We start from the raw sequence: 17,808 nt of genomic DNA, 5'->3' as shown, positions 1-17,808 counted from the left end.
CTCTCAGATATGTGCAACAATCCCTGATAATATATTTTATAACCTTTCTGGGTGAGTAGGGATTGAGGCATGTCAGAAGGTCAAAAGAGGGGAGAAGAGGATAAAAAGAAACCTGGTATTTGGTTTCTAAGCCTGTCCCTGGAACCAGACTTGAAAGCTTTAGGGATCAGCAACCACAGAGACCACACTGCTAACCTTGTTTGTTTTTACTGTACATTGTGTTGTCATTTCCTATTTATGTTTGTCTTCCATGCATGAAGGGAAGGATCAATCATGTGTTACTTACCTTTGTATCTTGAAACAAACACATTCAATAAAAGTTTTGGTAACTAAGATAGTGAATAAAGTGACCTCTACATTTGACTATCATTGTAGTATAACAGGATATTATAATCGAGCTATAGTCCTAATCACATATGAACCCTGATTTACCATTTAGGCTTTTTACAAGACAAAAGTAGTAAAGAAAGAAATTAGTAAGTAGTGAGAAAGAGGAATGAAGGTCAGGATCATGTAGATGAGGAGGAATGGGTAAAGGTTAATCATTAGAAAACAGAAGAGATTTACAGGTAAGAGGTGATAGGATTTATAGATGGGGATAGAGAAAGAGTTATGAAAGAGATGAACATGGTGGAATCAGCAGGTGAGCATCCAGGATCACAGTCAAGTAGTTCTCTGACTCACTGAATAGGGAGTTGTGAAGATGTAGTACAGTAAACCACAGAGTTTCTTAGAGAGAAGCTGTTCCATAGATAAGAAAGTCTTTTTATTCCGTATTATTATTTTCCTTTCATGTTGGGAGGATGTACCAGTGACAGTTGGTCTCCTTTCAGCCAAATAGCTCCCATATGCTACATAATGCTGCTGCTGATTAAAATCCTATGGAAGAGTCAGCCTGTGTCTGGAACAATAGCAGCCTGAATTCAATTTATCAGTCTTCTGGGGAAGCAGAGATAATCAAATTCCCCCCTTCAGCAACTTTGGGAACACACCATTTGACAAGATACAATGGATGTGAGTCACACACTTTCTGTTTGTACACCTGCTGCCTGTTAATCACAAGTTTCTGGCATTTTGTGAGTTTTTCTCTTCCCTATTCACATCTTATAGTCTTTGTCATTTAAAGGCAGGGGCACTTCTGTGAAAACTGTTACTGCAACATGTATGAAAATTCAGGGAGATCACTAGGGAGACAAAGTTGTGGGTGATATGAGGAAAGAACAATCTTTAGAGAAATTTGGGTTTCAATATGCTTTTCACCTTTTTAGTATGTAACCTGGAAAAGTAATTTAAGTCCTCTGAACTTTGATTCCCTTATCTGTAAAATGAGGATAATGATATATACAACAGAGGAGGGTTTTGTGGATTAAATTACATAATTTATGTTTGGCTATGCATTCTGGAAAAATCTAAGTGATGAAAACTACAAGGAACACTCAAACACTCCATTTAAAACCCTGCCTCAGAGACTTGTCCAAACTTTAATGTGGCTTCTAGAAGCCTAAGGCCTCGTCTCCCTGGGACAACCAGCCCTCTTTGGAGTTCTCATTTGGAAAAACTCAGGGATGTTAGAAGAATTTACTGTTCGCTCTGCTGCTGCTGCTAAGTCGCTTCAGTCGTGTCCGACTCTATGCGACCCCATAGATGGCAGCCCACCAGGCTCCCCCGTCCCTGGGATTCTCCAGGCAAGAACACTGGAGTGGGTTGCCATTTCCTTCTTCAATGCATGAAAGCGAAAAGTGAAAGTGAAGTCCCTCAGTCGTGTCTGACTCTTTAGCGACCCCATGGACTGCAGCCCACCAGGCTCCTCCGTCCATGGGATTTTCCAGGCAAGAGTACTGGAGTGGGGTGCCATCGCCTTCTCCGACTGTTTGCTCTAGCCAACACCAAATCTCTTTATAGAGGATTTACTAAGAAAGGCTTGCAATTGTGAATCCTGTCTCTGAACCTTTAAAATATAGATATATTTCCTATAACTTGGATGTATCTTTCTCAGGGACATGAAAACCATTCCTTTGAAATGTAATAAACAGTAAGTCCAGGGTTTCTGTCTCCTAGACTTGGAAGCATAGAATCCTAACTTTAATAATTGTCAGGTAGCAGAGTCAGCTGGCTGCACTAATCATGTTTGGTAATTTTGCATTCCTGCCCACTTTCCTTTTCTACACCCTCATTTTGCCTTTAAAGCCCCTAGTCACACAGCTCTTTCTCCTACTATCTATTAGTATTTACTGAATAAAATCCTTTTCTTCATGGCTTTGTTTTTCTTTGTTTACGAAGACTGTCTTTCAAACCTCTGCCCCTAGATCTTTTAATGGTGTGTGTGTGTTTTCTCCAAAGGAGAGGATGAGGTTCAGTCTTGTCAGGAAAGGTCATGGGAAGAAATTGGGAAAATGTAAGAAGGTTGTTGTATGGTTCCTGACTGTCTCTGGGGAATAGGCCCGAGGGTTAATTTCTGCTCATAAATTTTTCAAAGGTCAGAAATACAACTTAAATAAGCTTTCACTGCTGCTGCTGCTGCTGCTGCTGCTAAGTCGCTTCAGTCGTGTCCGACTCTGTGTGACCCCATAGACGGCAGCCCACCAGGCTCCCCTGTCCCTGGGATTCTCCAGGCAAGAACACTGGAGTGGGTTGCCATTTCCTTCTCCAATGCATGAAAGTGAAAAGTGAAAGTGAAGTCGCTCAGTCGTGTCCGACTTTTAGTGAATCCATGAACTGCAGCCTACCAGGCTCCTCCTCCCATAGGATTTTTGAGGCAAGAGTACTGGAGTGGGAAATAAGCTTTCACATTTAGCTTAAACCAAAATGGAATTTAAGGATGCAGATTAATTAAAGGATGGAATGCAGATATTTAAAGAATGCTTCAGCCACCTGAAATGTGGCTAATAGCAACTGAGGAAATGAATGTCTTAACTTAATTTTAAAGAATTCAATATAAAAAGCCACACATGGCTGATGGTTACTCTGTTACAGAGCACAACTCTAAATCATGCTATGTTGTCTCTCCTTGGCTTTATTTTTAGACTGTCTCCATGTGGTGTCAATGGCTCCTGGAAGCTGCAGAATTAGATCTTTCTCAAATAATATAATCTCACAGAAAGAGAGAAAACCATCTCTTCATTGGCCCTGTCTACTCTTGAAAAGGACTCAAGCTGGCCTCGATGAGGTAAGTCCTGAAGTACATGAGGTTGGACACTGATGGTCTACACTGAGTCACATCCTGTTTTGGGCCATTTAGTTCATTGCCTTTCAGAATTGCTTTGAGTTTTGGAGCAATAATTATCAAATAGTGGTTAAAGCAGACGTTGACAAACTTTTTGAGAAGGGTAAAGTAATAATACCTTGTAGCCTTGATGAGAGCGTGCTGCACAGGGTGAAGGAGTGGTACATTTCTTCTTTATCACAGAGAGGATTTTGCACCTTAAAGTCCTAGTCAAGCAGAAGCGGAAACCATACATTTAAAAAGCAGTGTCCTCAAAACAGTAGCAGCAGCATCCACGACACATTTAAGAAATCTTATGTATCAGTTCAGTTCAGTTCAGTTGCTCAGTCGTGTCTGACTCTTTGCGACCCCATGAATCGCAGCACGCCAGGCCTCCCTGTCCATCACCAACTCCCAGAGTTCACTCAGACTCACGCTATCGAGTCAGTGATGCCATCCAGCCATCTCATCCTCTGTCATCCCCTTCTCCTCCTGCCCCCAAATCCCTCCCAGCCTCAAAGTCTTTTCCAATGAGTCAACTCTTTGCATGAGGTGGCCAAAGTACTGGAGTTTCAGCTTTAGCATCATTCCTTCCAAAGAAATCCCAGGGTTGATCTCCTTCAGAATGGACTGGTTGGATCTCCATGCAGTCCAAGGGACTCTCAAGAGTCTTCTCCAACACCACAGTTCAAAAGCATCAATTCTTTGGCGCTCAGCTTTCTTTATAGTCCAACTCTCACATCCATACATGACTACTGGAAAAACCATAGCTTTGACTAGATGGACCTTTGTTGGCAAAGTAATGTCGCTGCTTTTCAATATGCTGTCTAGGTTGGTCATAACTTTCCTTCCAAGGAGTAAATGTCTTTTAATTTCATGGCAGCAGTCACCATCTGCAGTGATTTTGGAGCCCCCCCAAATAAACTCTGTCACTGTTTCCACTGTTTCCCCATCTATTTGCCATGAAGTGATGGGACCACATGCCATGATCTTTGTTTTCTGAATGTTGAGCTTTAAGCCAACTTTTTCACTTTCCACTTTTACTTTCATCAAGAGGCTTTTTAGTTCCTCTTCACTTTCTGCCGTAAGGGTGGTGTCATCTGCATATCTGAGGTTATTGATATTTCTCCCGGCAATCTTGATTCCAGCTTGTACTTCTTCCAGCCCAGTGTTTCTCATGCATAGAAGTTAAATAAGCAGGGTGACAATATACAGCCTTGACACACTCTGTATAGAGAACAATAAAAAGGTAGGAGAGTAAGGACAGTAAGAGCATGGCTGGTGTCCCATGGCTCCATAATGGGCATTTTGGCAAACACTCTTTTGGAACTCTGAGAATACTAAAGATGATCTGATAGGGAGTTGGAATACCTGCAAGTAAAGGTGGAAGTTAAATATAGGAAATAAGGCTTTACTATTAATGTTATAATAGCTGTGCCCAAGGACTGGTAAAGCTGAGGTATTCATATTTAAGCACTCAGAACTATTAGATGCTCAGATTTTACCTGCCATTACCAGTGTATGTGCCCCCCAACACAGCCCACATTCATTCCTCCTTGAGCAAGTACATAGTTTTTCTGTGCTTTATTGATACTGGTGGTATGAAGAGTGATGCTAGAGTTCAGGATTTAGCATATCTGATAGAACTGTGAAGGTTCATTTTCTGAAACCCAAAGTATTAGAAAAATCTGCTATTGAGAATGTTGGAAGCAAATTTATAGATAAGGACTGACATTCAGCATTGAACAACATATAGCCATATCATTTGTTAAATTATTAATTATAAAATGATTTTGGATCAGATTTATATAGCAACTTGCCTTAAGTTTTTTCCCTATCCCTATTGCTTTGGCCATTTCAGCGTCTTGCCACATTGAAGGGTTGATTACATAGACAGTGGTCTCCAGGACCAGGACACTCTAAAACCAAGTTATGTTCAGATTGGTCAGTGTTGTTGCCAGTCATTTTTTTCCTAAAATCTCAATTGCTATGCACCACCTTTGGCCTCCCAGGAAAACCCGACTATTACCTGTTCATGTTCTACCAGCATTTTGCTTATGTCTATTCATTTATCTGTGTTAATGATTTGTGGGTTTTTTCTCTTTTTAAAACATTTTTGTTTTTGTTTGTTAATTTTTAGTTGCACTGGGTCTTTGTTGCTGTGCGTCGGCTTCCTCTAGCTGGGGAGCACAGGGGCTGCTCTGTAGTTGTGGGGCGTAGGCTTCTCACTGTGGTGGCTTCCCGTAATACAGAGCACAGGCTCCAGTTGCGGGCCCCAGTAGCTGCAGCACTGAAGTGCTGTGGCTCACAAGATGCAGAGTGCGGGCTGGTAGTTATGGTGCATAGGCTTAGTTGTTCCACAGCATGTAGAATGGAACCAAACCCATGTTCCCTGAATTAACAGGCTGCTTCTTATCCACTATAACATGAGAGAAGTCCTCTGATTTGTTGATTACATAGCTTTTGCATCCTCTTGTGATCAAACAGGAACAGAAATTTTGATATGTTGCCTTGTTTTATGGAAGCTATGAAGCCTTTGCTTTATATCAGATGAATGGAATGAGAGAAAGGTGTTGAAATTTGATTTTGTAATGATGTAACCTACAGTGAGACTATGAAATATATGTTGCAAGTATGTCAGGAAACCAAGTCTTTTCTGAAGAGAATTTGCCATTGGTAGCTATAATTTCAGTTCAGTTCGGTCTCTCAGTCGTGTCAGACTTTTTGCAACGCCATGTATCACAGCACACCAGGCCTCCCTGTTCATCACCATCTCCCGGAGTTCACTCAGACTCACGCCCATCGAGTCAGTGATGCCATCCAGCCATCTTATCCTCTGTTGTTCCCTTCTCCTCCTGCCCCAATCCCTCCCAGCATCAGAGTCTTTTCCAATGAGTCAACTCTTTGCATGAGGTGGCCAAAGTACTGGAGTTTCAGCTTTAGCATCATTCCTTCCAAAGAAATCCCAGGGCTGATCTCCTTCAGAATGGACTGGTTGGATCTCCTTGCAGTCCAAGGGACTCTCAAGAGTCTTCTCCAACACCGCAGTTCAAAAGCATCAATTCTTTGGTGCTCAGCTTTCTTTATAGTCCAACTCTCACATCTATACATGACCACAGGAAAAACCATAGCCTTGACTAGATGGACCTTTGTTGGCAAAGTAGTGTCTCTGCTTTTGAATATACTATCTAGGTTGGTCATAACTTTTCTTCCAAGGAGTAAGCGTCTTTTAATTTCATGGCTGCAATCACCATCTGAAGTGATTTTGGAGCCCAAAAATATAAAGTCTGACACTGTTCCACTGTTTCCCTATCTATTTCCCATGAAGTGATGGGACCACATGCCATGATCTTCATTTTCTGAATGTTGAGCTTTAAGCCAACTTTTTCACTCCCCTCTTTCAATTTCATCAAGAAGCTTTTGAGTTCCTCTTCACTTTCTGCCATAAGGGTGGTGTCATCTGCATATCTGAGGTTACTGATATTTCTCCCGGCAATCCTGATTCCAGCTTGTGCTTCATCCAGGCCAGCGTTTCTCATCATGTACTCTGCATATAAGTTAAATAAGCAGGGTGACAATATACAGCCTTGACGTACTCCTTTTCCTATTTGGAACCAGTCTGTTATTCCATGTCCAGTTCTAACTGTTGCTTCCTGACCTGCATACAGATTTCTCAAGAGGCAGGTCAGGTGGTCTGGTATTCCCATCTCTTTCAGAATTTTCCACAGTTGATTATGATCCACACAGTCAAAGGCTTTGGCATAGTCAATAAAACAGAAATAGATGTTTTTCTGGAACTCTCTTGCTTTTTCCATGATCCAGCATGTTGGCAATTTGATCTCTGGTTCCTCTGCCTTTTCTAAAACCAGCTTGAACATCAGAGAGTTCACGGTTCATGTATTGCTGAAGCCTGGCTTGGAGAATTTTGAGCATGACTTTACTAGCATGTGAGATGAGTGCAATTGTGCGGTAGTTTGAGCATTCTTTTGCATTTCCTTTCTTTGGAATTGGAATGAAAACTGACCTTTTCCAGTCCTGTAGCCACTGCTGAGTTTTCCAAATTTGCTGGCATATTGAGTGCAGCACTTTCACAGCATCATCTTTCAGGATTTGAAAGAGCTCCACTGGAATTCCATCACTTCCACTAGCTTTGTTCGTAGTGATGCTTTCTAAGGCCCACTTGACTTCACTTTCCACGATGTCTGGCTCTAGATTAGTGATCACATCATCATGATTATCTGGGTCGTGAAGATCTTTTTTGTACAATTCTTCCATGTATTCTTGCCACCTCTTCTTAATATCTTCTACTTTTGTTAGGTCCATACCATTTCTTCCTTTATCGAGCCCATCCTTGCATGAAATGTTCCCTTGGTATCTCTAATTTTCTTGAAGAGATCTCTAGTCTTTCCCATTCTGTTGTTTTCCTCTATTTCTTTGCAATGATCGCTGAGGAAGGCTTTCTTATCTCTTCTTGCTATTCTTTGGAACTCTGCATTCAGATGCTTGCATCTTTCCTTTTCTCCTTTGCTTTTTGCCTCTCTTCTTTTCACAGCTATTTGTAAGGCCTCCCCAGACAGCCATTTTGCTTTGTTGCATTTGTTTTCCATGGGGATGGTCTTGATCCCTGTCTCCTGTACAATGTCACGAACCTCATTCCATAGTTCATCAGGCACTCTATCTATCAGATCTAGGCCCTTAAATCTATTTCTCACTTCCACTGTATAATCATAAGGGATTTGATTTAGGTCATACCTGAATGATCTAGTGGTTTTCCCTACTTTATTCAATTTAAGTCTGAATTTGGTAATAAGGAGTTCATGATCTGAGCCACAGTCAGCTCCTGGCCTTGTTTTTGTTGACTGTATAGAGCTTCTCCATCTTTGGCTGCAAAGAATATAATCAATCTGATTTCGGTGTTGACCATCTGGTGATGTCCATGTGTAGCGTCTTCTCTTGTGTTGTTGGAAGAGGGTGTTTGCTATGACCAGTGCATTTTCTTGGCAAAACTCTATTAGTCTTTGCCCTGCTTCATTCCACATTCCAAGGCCAAATTTGCCTGTTACTTCAGGTGTTTCTTGACTTCTACTTTTGCATTCCAGTCCCCTATAATGAAAAGGATACCTTTTTTGGGTGTTAGTTTTAAAAGGTCTTGTAGGTCTTCATAAAACCGTTCAACTTCAGCTTCTTCAGCATTACTGGTTGGGGCATAGACTTGGATAACTGATATTGAATTGTTTGCCTTGGAGACGAACAGAGATCATTCTGTCGTTTTTGAGACTGCATCCAAGTACTGCATTTCAGACTCCTTTGTTGACCATGATGGCTACTCCATTTCTCCTGAGGGATTCCTGCCCACAGTAGTAGATATAGTGGTCATCTGAGTTAAATTCACCCATTCCAGTCCATTTTAGTTTGCTGATTCCTAGAATGTTGACGTTCACCCTTGCCATCTCTTGTTTGACCACTTCCAATTTGCCTTGATTCATGGACCTGACATTCCAGGTACCTATGCAATATTGCTCTTTACAGTATCAGACCTTGCTTCTATCACCAGTCCCATCCACAGCTGGGTATTGTTTTTTCTTTGGCTTCATCCCTTCATTCTTTCTGGAGTTATTTCTCCACTGATCTCCAGTAGCATATTGGGCACCTAATGACCTGGGGTGGAGAAGGCAATGACACCCCACTCCAGTACTCTTGCCTGGAAAATCCCATGGATGGAGGAGCCTGGTAGGCTGCAGTCCACGGGGTCGCTAAGAGTCAGACGCGACTGAGCAACTTCACTTTCACTTTTCTCTTTCATGCATTGGAGAAGGAAATGGCAACCCACTCCAGTGTTCTTGTCTGGAGAATCCCAGGGATGGGGGAGCCTGGTGGGCTGCCGTCTATGGGGTCGCACAGAGTCAGACACGACTGAAGCGACTTAGCAGCAGCAGCAATGACCTGGGGAGTTCCTCTTTTGGTATCCTATCATTTTGCCTTTTTATACTGTTCATGGGGTTCTCAAGGCAAGAATACTGAAATGGCTTGCCATTCCCTTCTTCAGTGGACTAGGCTCTGTCAGACCTCTCCACCATGACCCGCCTGTCTTGGGTTGCCCCGAGGCACAGCTTGGTTTCATTGAGTTAGACAAGGCTGTGGTCGTAGTGTGATTAGATTGACTAGTTTTCTGTGAGTATGGTTTCAGTGTGTCTGCCTTCTGATGCCCTCTTGCGATACCTACCATCTTACTTGGGTTTCTCTTAACTTGGCCAATGGGTATCTCTTCACAGTTGCTCCAGCAAAGCACAGCTGCTGCTCCTTACCTTGGACGAAGGGTATCTCCTTACTGCCGCCGTTCCTGACCTTCAACGTGGGATACCTCCTCTAGGCCCTCCTGCGCCTGCGCAGCCGCTGCTATAAGTTAGTCATGATTTAAAACTTATGGATGTATAGGGCTTCCTTGATAGGTCAGTTGGTAAAGAATCCTCCTGAAGTGCAGGAGACCCTGGTTCCATTCCTGGGTCCAGAAGGTCTGCTGGAGAAGGGATAGGCTACCCATTGCAGTTTTCTTGAGCTTCCCTGGTGGCTCAGCTGGTAAAGAATCTGCCTGCAATGAGGGAAACCTGAGTTTGATCCTGAGTTGGGAAGATACCCTGGAGAATGGAAAGGCTACCCACCCCAGTTATTCTGGCCTAGAGAATTCTCTAGACTGTATAGTCCATGGGGTCAAAAGGAGTCAGATACACTGAGTGACTTTCACTTTAAGAATCTGCCTGCAATGCAGGAGACCTGGGTTCATTACCCAGCTCAGGAAGCTCCCCTGGAGAAGGAAATGGCAACCCACTCCGGTATTCTTGCCTGGAAAATTCCATTGACAGAGGAGTCTGGTCAGGCTACAGTCCATGGGGTTGCAAGAGTCGGACATGACTTAGTAACTAAACCACCACCACCATAGTGGGTACAAGCGACTGGGACAAAAGCTGTAATCAATAGCCTCAATCATTTGCAATATAATCACGTCAAGTCTTTGCCTACAGGTGGACATGTGGATCACAGGTAGAGAAATTTGTGTTAGAGCGGCCTAGGATACTCATCTTCTCTGTCAAGAACTTATATGTCACTTGTTTAAGCTTTCCTTCAGGAAATAAATGTTCTCCTTCTTTACCACAAAACCAATTTATGTCTGTGGTTTTATTTTTATGATATATAGACCAGTGTCTCACCAAATACACACACACATACACAAATGCCATTAGAGTTATTGGCATATATAGGTCGGTTTAGCTAAGTCATGCTAAAATTATCTATGGAGATTTCTGTGGAGGCTCAGCAATTGAAAAGTTTGGAAAAATTTGTGGCCTTAATTCAAGGCAGATTGAATCAATAATTCTGAAGGAAAAACTATAGCTATTAATAAACCTAAAACCTTGAGAGAAACAGAATTTTTCAACTTTAGGCCACAAAGAATAAGAATATATTGTTTGGCTGTATTTTTATGGTTTAAATTTTAGAGAGCTTCTGCAGTGTAAGTTAAATTTCAGCTCTTATTGGGTGATAAACTCATCATGCTAGAGATGAAGCAGTTCAAATAGGTTTTTGACTTCTTTAAGCTATTGTCCCATTTGGCTCAGATATGGAACAAAACCTAGAAAAATGACTCTTGGTTCCTCTGCCTCATTACCCTAAAACTGTGAAGAAAATTTTAATTTTGTAAATTCCATATGTGAATATCACAGAGGTCAAGTCTAACTCAAAATCACGTCATAGGACAATAATACATAAGCGAGCATGAGATTACTCATGAGATTAGTAAAATTTCTTTATTTAGATTTGTTTACTGAGGAAATTTTGGCATCTGTTATGACTTCTGAAAGTCCAACCTCAGCATTTGAGAGCATTTAGTGTTTAGCCAAGCAGCAGAGCAGCAAACTCATTTTGAGTAAGATATTTAAAGAAGGGAGAAATGTCATATGTCATCAGCTGGCATAATTTAACTTGCAAATCAAATGTTGGCAAGAGATAGTTGGCAGCAGATGGCTGAACTCTTCTGTGTTTCAAACCCTGAACCTATCCTTTCCCATTTCTGTGTTAGAAATCTAATTAAAAGCCTTTTTTATCACCATCAGATTAATTATAAACATGCCTTTTTATCTGGTAGGAAATTGACCTGGGCTTATCAAATTTCCCCCAAATCCTCTATTTTCCAAGATTTTCAAGAAAAAATTTTTCTAAGCCAACTTATTCCGACTGCACCTAATATTTATAGGGTAAATCCCACTAGCTACTATTTAGACAAAATATGAAACACAATTGAATGAGTCACTTACTTACTATTTAGGACATAAACTGGTATTAACTTAAGAGTACTTGCTAATTTATTATTATTTTTTTTACTTATAGTTAAATTGATGAAATTCATCTAAAGACAACTTTTTTCCAGATAAATAATTTTCCATGGCAAATAGAATCTTATAAAGCTTAATTTTAAAGTATTTTATCATATGGTGATACAGTTAGTATCAGGGGAAAAGGACATGTGTCTCACTAACTTGTCTGTCTCTCCATGAGTTTATGATGTGAGAACTGACACTTCTGTGCCATCTGTTTACATATGTCCATAATAGAAGCCATACATACCAGCAGACTGACGTATTTTGATAGAGCCCCCAGGTATGAGCTCAACATTTCAATTAATGTTAGGTTATTTCCCACAAATAAATTTGTCATTATTAGACTATTTCTTATAGTAATACATTAATTTCAAGAAAAGCTAATGCTATAAAAAGTGGCAGGAATTAGTATATTTCCTCAATATACCAAGGAACTTTGTATTTTTGTGGTTAAAAAAGAGAAGTGATCATCTGGCTTTTGCTTAGGATGCAGAAAGATGGAAACTCCATCACTCCTACCCTTACAATAAAAAAAAAAAGAGATTATCTTTGCACACTTGTCCTTGAATTTATCAGAGAGCTGAGGCTGTAGAGTAATCAACTATCCAAAATCTGAAGAAAGCTATTTTCCTGGAAGGAGAAACAAGATATGAGCAATTTTCCCCCCTGGGGTAAATGTTGAACCCCATACAAACTATTCATGAGAATTCAAATAAAATTTCTGACAAATTACTTAAGACTGACTTTGGACTAGCATGAGTTTATAGAATACCTGGAGGTTGTAGTTGCAAGGAGAAATTGCACATATGTGCATGATCTTCATAGCCCTCACCACGCACTTATAAGAGAGACCAGGGGCTGGGTGGGAGGCCTGAGAAGGCCTCTGTATTGGTGAAAGTATAGGAGAGGAGAACAACTGCTCTTGTGGGAAAGATGTAAAGCCTGACCTAGAATCTTCTCTCTTATCTTCTATATGGCGTAAAAGCTTAAGTTGCTATGGGAAGGGCACAAACACGGTCACCTTCCAGCCAGAAGTGAATATTCATTGCAGTTAGGTGAAGGAAAAAATGAAATAGCCTCTGCCACTGGCGGAGAAACAGGAAAACACCCTGAGTCTAGACCACTTAGAGCTGTACATTTGGGGAAGGAGTATGACTACAGAAAAGATCAAGGAATCACAGTGCCTTTCTCAGAGTGAAGTTAAATCAGAATAGAGAATGACTCCTTGCTCCCCTTTGTCCATCCTTCTTTACCAGTTATCAGCTTTAAGATACCAGCAGAAGGGTAAAGGGAAAAGAGAGATCATTTCCAAGCATAAAGGAAAAATCTAAAATTGAGAGGTGAGTAGATCTTGAGGAAAAAAATCTGAAAAAGTCTTCCTCATTCTAAATATTATACAACTTAAAACCAGAAAACCTGAAGCTTGTGGTGCCCCAATGGTAACCATAGATACCAAAATAATAACAAATAGACTAAGCTCAGTTCTTGACTAACCTGATGCAAAGTCTCATAATCTGAAGAGAAAAGGCACACATAGTTCCAGGTATAAACATTATTTACAGTCATCTCTACATGAGTTATTCAACTTTCAGCTAAAATGCAGGGTAAACAAAGAAGCAGGGGGGAAAAGCCAACTATATGCTATGAAGAGATAACGCAATCAACGTAACCAGATCAAATGACTCATTTTTTTGGATTTAAAATTACTCTGAATAACGTGACTAAGATTTTGGAGTAAAAAGTGGACAATGTGCATGAATAAATATGAAATTTCAGATGAGAGATGAAAACTATGATAACCAAATAGAAATGAAATAAGTTAAAGACATGATTATAGAAGGGAGGAATGCCTCTGATGAATTCATCAGTATAGTCAATACAGTAAAAACAAAACAAAACAACAACAAAACCAGTAAATTTGGAGATAGGTTAAAGGACATTTTCCAAATTGACAAGCATGAAACAAGCAAACAAAAAAGCATAATTCTTCTAAGACCTAAGGTACAATAGTAAATGGTATAAGATAAATGTAATTGGAATCATAGAAACAGAAGGAAGACAGCAGAAGAAAATTTTAAATAGATATAATGACCAAGAATTTTTCTGAGTCAGTAAATTATAAAATATACAAATTTATGAAACTGAGAGAATGCTAAACAATAAATACTTCCAAACACACCAAGAAATATAACTATTCAAACTAAGACAAAGAGAAAAAATAATGTCAGCCCAGATTTCATACTCAAAGAAAATATTTTATAGAATTGAAGGAAAAAGAAAGACTCTTGCAAGAAAAGCAAGAACTGAGAGAATGTCTTACCAGCAGGCCTATGATTTATTTCTTAAAGGACATTCTTCAAAAATAAGGACTAAAATACTTATCACTAAGATGTCTTAACAACATAATAGCATTAACTAGGATCTATACAAAGAAGAGTGCTGGGAATGGCATTCATGAAGAGAAATATAAAGTTCATTTTTCTTATTTTGAATTTCTATAAAGAATAACTATGAAAGGCAAGCATTGTATCAAAGTATTGCATATTATGGTATGTATAATCTGCATGACAACAATAGCACAAAAGACAGGAAAGGAGCTTAAGTTCTATTGTTATACGTTCCTTATAGTGAATGATTAATTAAACGTGGATATTGTAAGCTCTAGGGCAGTCATTGGGATGTGAAACTTTTAAATAATAACACCAAATTGAAGATAAGTTAGTAGGTTTAAAACCAATCATTTAAATAATTACATTAAATTTAAGCTATGAAAACATACCAAATAAAAATTAGAGAAATTTTCAGATTGGATAAAAGTAATACCCAATTATATCCCAAGAAGATTTACTTTAAATATAATGAAATAGATTAAAATAAAAATAGAAAAATGTGTGTGTATTAGTCACTCAGTCATGTCTGACTCTTTGTGACCCCATGAATTATAGCCCACCAGTCTCCTCTGTCCATGGAATTCTCTAGGCAAGAATACTGGAGTGGATTGCGTTTCCCCTGGGTTTCTCCAGGGGATCTTCCTGACCAAGGGATATGAAAATATAAAAATAATATAATGTAAACCCCTAACCAAAAGACAGCTAGAGTGTCTATATTAATATCAGACAAAGTAGACTTCAGAATAAGAAATATTATTGGGGAGAGTATTCATTTGTAGCTGTTGTTCAGTCAATAAGTCGTGTCCGACTCTTTGTGACCCCGTGAACTGTAGCATGCCAGGCTTCCCTGTCCTTTGCTATCTCCCAGACTTTGCTCAAATTCATGTCCATTGAGTCAGTGATGCAATCTAACCATCTTATCCTCTACCACCCTCTTCTCCTTTTGCCTTCAATCTTTCCCAGCATAGCAAGGATAATTCAATGAAAGGATTGTAATCTTAAATACCTGTGCATCTAACAATAGAGTTTAAAGTATATGGAATAAAACTGATAGAACTGCTAAGAAAAATAAATCCACTAGCAGAGTTAGAGACTTGGTAAAGAAATAGATTGTTTCTTTATATAAAATTGGTAAATATATAAAGTTGGTAAAGAAACAGATTTTAACATTATTTACTTAATGAATCTGTTAGATACACACAAAACACTTCAAATCACAGTAGTATAATACACATTTTTTCTCAAGAGCATATAGGACTTTCACCAAGATAGATATTATTCAATAGACCAATAAAAAATCAAAATCACTTAAGGTATGTTTTCAATTCAAATGGATTTAAACTAGAAACCATTAGCAGAAAGATATCTTAAACATTTCCAAATATTTGAAAATAAACACTTCTAAGTAGCCCATGGTTCAAAGAGAATATCACAGGGGAAATTCAAACATATTTTGAATCAAGTGAAAATAAAACTCAACATGTCAAAATTTGTGGGATGTAGCTAAAAAACAGTTTATAGTTAAATTTATAACTTTTAATGCTTTTCATTTGAAATGCAAAATTTGAAGTCAACAATTTAAGATTCTACTTTAAGAGACTAGAAATAAAGGAGGAAATTAAACACAAAGCAAATATCAAGGAGGAAATAATAACAGCAAGAATGAGTAGAATTAAAAACAGAAATGTATGAGAGAAAATAACTGTAAGCAAAAGTCAGTCTCTTAAAACTGCCAAAAGAATTGGTGAACCTTTAGTCAGGTTAACAAAGTAAGAGGAGAGAAGACAGTAAACTGTAAATATTGGCATGAAAAGGGGTATATGGTACATCACCACAGACCTTTATATACATTAAAAGAATAAGCCAGAGACTACTTAAATAATTCATTCCACATGAGTTCAACAACTTATATAAAATGGACAAATTTCTTGAATAATAAAAATTTCCAATTATCACTCAAGAAAAATAAACAATTTGAATAGGTCTATAGATCTCTGTGGATTCATGTCTATGTATAGAATACATCTACATCTTTTAAACAGCCTGCCCTTTGCTTCAGAGACAGATACTGTCTCTTTCCTCCATGGCTATTCATTATAAAAATATTCTTGAAAGATAGGATGAAACAGACAGTGGATTCCTCTACTTAGAAGATACGAATGAATACAAGAAAACCATGAAGAATTGTCTCCTAAAAGGACTGAGAAGACTTAGGAATGGTTGTAGACTCTGGCTCTCTTTTTACCTTATATGTAGCTCTCTAGAAATTCCAATGAGAGCCTGGGAATTTTCTAGGTCTCTTGTTTTTTTGGCTGGTTTTGACAACAATTTCTGTCTCTTTAGCAGTGGAAGATTACAGAAAAATGAATTCTGCATTTCAACTGTTTTGTATCTAGCTTAATTTCTTGCTTCATGTTGCGTCATTAAGTGTATCAAAGTGAAACCTGCAGCATGTGGCTCAATTTTCTGGATCTCCTTTCTCTCCAGGATCTGGGATCCTTAACTCCTAGATACATTGACAGCCATGTTTTTGGTGTCTGTTATACCATGAGATTTTTCAAAGCTCTGTTGACTTCTCTGCCTCTTAACAGAAGTCATGAAACTTCTGGATCAGAGTCAAGGACAGATTCTTTTAATAACAGCAATGAGCACTGTGTCATAGCACAGTTTTCCAGACTTAGTTCTCTAGCCCCTGTCACTCAGAGGTGGACTCAAAGAAGGCCAGTTGACACCTGCACACACAAATGGGTATGTAGTCCCCTGACTTAATTCTTGGCATTTAGTCTCACTCCAAGAATTGCCTGAGAGAAGAAATGACCAACAGGATATCTGCACACCTCTCTGTGGTTCCAATGTCTGTGATTTTGGCTCCTCAAGCTTCTAATGCCTTAAATCAAAAGCTTCTTTATTTTTTTTTATTATTTGGGTCTGCTTTTCCCTAGAAGACTGCTAGTTTCTGCAAGTAATTCCACCTGAGCTGCTTGCAAGACTTCTTCAATGTCGTCACACTTTGAATTCTGTTACATATTAGTTTCTTGTTTATTTTCCATCCTCTTTAGGAATATAAGCTCTGTGAAATTCTTCAATGAATCCCCCGTGCCTTGAAGAGGACGTGGCAGCTGGTAAGCATTCAATAATATTAAATAAGTAGACAGCTGGACTCACTAAGGTGAAAAATAATAAAATCATAATTAAAAAATTTCTAGCTGATGTTGGTATGTTAGTAGACTAACATACCTAGTAATTTTTCCTTCTACCTATATCTCTATTAGTATATATTTTATCAGTAAAAACAGCTCATGTTTTAGCATATAAATTTATTAATGCACAGATATGTCTTTAGCGGGGCTTCCCTGATAGCTCGGTTGGTAAAGAATCCACCTGCAGTGCAGGAGACCCCAGTTCGATTCCTGGGTTGATAAGATCCGCTGAAGAAGGGATGGGCTACCCACTCCAGTGTTCTTGGGCTTCCCTTGTGGCTCAGCTGGTAAAGAATCCACCTGCAATGCAGGAGACCTGGATTGGGAGACCCTGGTTCACTGCTTGGGTTGGGAAAATCCCCTGGAGAAGGGAAAGGCTACCCACTCCAGTATTCTGGCCTGGAGAATTCCACGGACTGTATAGTCCATGGGTCACAAAGAGTTGGACACGACTGCACTAATTTGGGAAGATGCATAAATATTCTGTGAGTTTAAGAATAGTTACTTCCTTCTCTATGACCTAAAAGAAGGTGTAAATAGAGATTATTTTGCGCATGTATTCTGTTTCTTCTCCTACTTGCATCATTTCAACTCTCGGCAGCTTCATGCTTGCTGTCTGTTTCCTCTGATCAAAATTGTACTCA

The 17,808-nt window shown here is 39.2% G+C and overlaps 1 long non-coding RNA gene across 10 annotated transcripts in view; it reads left to right on the top strand.

Moving 5' to 3' along the window:
* The window catches only part of LOC138419530 (uncharacterized), a 639,926-nt gene that overhangs the window by 291,320 nt on the left and 330,798 nt on the right, over positions 1-17,808 (top strand). For 9 of the 10 annotated variants that reach the window (XR_011249001.1, XR_011249004.1, XR_011249003.1 and 6 more), the window contains 3 exons: positions 3,024-3,166; positions 9,475-9,604; positions 17,024-17,086. This is a non-coding gene — a long non-coding RNA (uncharacterized lncRNA). Of the gene's footprint in view, positions 1-3,023; positions 3,167-9,474; positions 9,605-10,221; positions 10,361-17,023; positions 17,087-17,808 lie in introns of those variants that run through there. The other variant, XR_011249005.1, reaches the window with a different exon arrangement.

The sequence above is a fragment of the Ovis canadensis genome, chromosome 1, assembly GCF_042477335.2.
Source record: "Ovis canadensis isolate MfBH-ARS-UI-01 breed Bighorn chromosome 1, ARS-UI_OviCan_v2, whole genome shotgun sequence".
In the NCBI taxonomy this organism is placed as follows: domain Eukaryota; kingdom Metazoa; phylum Chordata; class Mammalia; order Artiodactyla; family Bovidae; genus Ovis; species Ovis canadensis.
Note: the sequence above shows the minus strand (reverse complement) of the source record. Positions and strands in the feature narration are given on the sequence as shown.